The sequence below is a fragment of the Myotis davidii genome, unplaced genomic scaffold (genome assembly GCF_000327345.1).
Source record: "Myotis davidii unplaced genomic scaffold, ASM32734v1 scaffold46, whole genome shotgun sequence".
Lineage (NCBI taxonomy): Eukaryota > Metazoa > Chordata > Mammalia > Chiroptera > Vespertilionidae > Myotis > Myotis davidii.
Window position 1 is genome coordinate 5,630,748 of NW_006383006.1, and position 2,561 is coordinate 5,633,308.

Below are 2,561 nucleotides of genomic sequence, written 5' to 3' on the forward strand. Positions count from 1 at the left end.
CCCGTCCCCGTCCCGCCCGGGCTTGGGGCTTCAGGGCTGAAATCGATCCGATTCCTCGTCCTCCGAGGGCCCCAGTCAGGGTGCGCGGAGCTTCCGGGCCAGCACCACGTGCCAAGCTGGTTTTCCAGGCTCGCCTCCCATTTTAGTGGCAACGTTTGCAACAGGTGTCATCCCGCTTTTGGGGGGCTTCCGACCCGCCCCCCCAGGTCAAGGGGCTGCACGGAACCCGCGAGGGCCCCAGTCAGGGTGCGCGGAGCTTCCGGGCCAGCACCACGTGCCAAGCTGGTTTTCCAGGCTCGCCTCCCATTTTAGTGGCAACGTTTGCAACAGGTGTCATCCCGCTTTTGGGGGGCTTCCGACCCGCCCCCCCAGGTCAAGGGGCTGCACGGAACCCGTGGAGCGGCTCCAAGAGCTTTTCCCATCTCCCATCCCCTAAAAAAAAATGTCCTCCGGTCGGTTCTGACTACCCCTCTCCCAGCTCGGACTCTTCAGCAGACGCTTCCCCCGGCGCCTTCCCCCTCCTCCTGCCCTCCTCTCTCCTGCCTTCTCTTCTCCCTATTCTCCCTCTACAGGACTTTCCAGAATTTCTAGGTCCCTCCTCCTTGGATTCTGCTTCCCAGGTTCCCAGAACCGGATGTATGGACCACCTGGGTGTGGGCGACTGTGCCGGTGTGGAGAGAGGACTGTGGCCGTGATGGGCTTCTGTGGGTGGACAGCTTCCCCCCCCCAACTTCTGCCCCTGCAGATGCGACCGTCGACTTTTGGCTTCTGACTCTGTGGGGCAGGACCCTGTGCCTTTCCCATTTCCCTCATCCTCCACAGGAGACCTATGGTATCCAGACACGGCTCCCCATTGTGAGGAATCCCCTTCCCAATGCTGCTGTCCTGCCGCACTAGTGAGAGAAATCAGAGAACCAAGGCAGGGTGGGGACCCAAAGGGCCCAAAAGGCCATCTTTTGTAAATACCCCCACAGACCCTAGAACAGCGGTTCTCAACCTATGGGTCGCGACCCCTTTGGAGGTCGAATGACCCTTTCACCCGGGGCGCCTAAGACCATCGGAAAACACATATATAATTACATATTGTTTTTATGATTAATCACTATGCTTTATGTTCAATTTGTAACAATGAAAATACATCCTGCATATCAGATATTTACATTACGATTCATAACAGTAGCAAAATTACAGTTATGAAGTAGCAACGAAAATAATTTTATGGTTGGGGGTCACCACAACATGAGGGACTGTATTAAAGGGTCGCGGCATTAGGAAGGTGAGAACCACTGCCCTAGAACCTCCTGCACAGCGTCCTATGGAGCACTCTTCAGCATCCCGTCGAGATTCTCTGTGATGGTGGACCTTGCCTGCTCCCCGGGGCAGCTTCTTAGCCCTTGGACAGTCCTGACCAATTACACACACGAGTCAGGTGGCTTCGGGAACTGAGTGTGCTGATGGCCAAGGGAGCCAAAGGCCTATAACCTGACGCCTCACTCTCATCCCTGAGGCCCAGCTGCTAGCCGCCACTAACAGTGGCCAACGGGATGCTATTTCCAGAACAGCCTGCCTTTTCACTTTCCGAGAAATTTCAAGAACATTGGAAATTTGGAGTGTGTGAAAGACAACCACTCCTTCCCATCCTGCTCCCAGGTCAGCCACAGGGGGGCTGCCAAGTTAAAACCCCTGAATTGCCTCTAGATGTTGTCCTCTTCCTCTCCCCTGTTCTCCTGGCTTTCCTGGCAGGACTGATCATACCAACTATACAAGGTAAATTATTCCGAAAGATTCCAGGTAAGACCAACCCAAAACCTCCTCCTTGAATTCACTCAGTATTTCTTCTGTTGCAAATTAAACTTCTTTCTTCTTGCTTGGTTCTCAGTGGAGCGGAAAACAGCACGCCATTCTTTTCTATACTAAAGAATAAGCATGCTTGAGAAGCACTTATTCAATTCCTCTCAGCCTATTTTTCTCTAAACTAAACAGTGCCAGATTCTTTAACCTGTCAATAAGCCTTATTTATTATCTGGATTTACATAGTGTCTTTTGCCCCAGAACTCAAATTGCTTTCATATATAATTGAGCCTGATCTCCCTGGTGCTTGAGCCATTAAGAAACCATTAATGTATTCCCGCTGCAGGCAACTAAATGGCCCCCTAGTGGCCTGAAGGTGCACATGCTTCCCTAAGTGCCTCTCCCCCACTAAGGGTAGGAGAGTGAGAGAAATCAGCATCTAGGCAGGGTGGGGACAGAAAGGGCCCAGAAGGTCATCTTTTGTAAATACTCCAATGGACCCTAGAAGGACATCCCTATGGAGCGTCAACTAAAAGACCTCCACGATCGCGTACCTTGTCTGCTCCCGAAGGCAGCCTTGGAAAGTTCTGAACAATGATAACAGCAGCAACATCCACGCCCTTATGGGCTAGGTACCATACTCAGCACTTAGGTTACTGATATCACAACAACCGATCAGGTAGGCACTCTGGAAGGGTTGGTGACCCATCTTGACTTGAATGGGCATATATTCTTGCTAACAGTCTCAACCAGCACCACTCTCCAAGGGC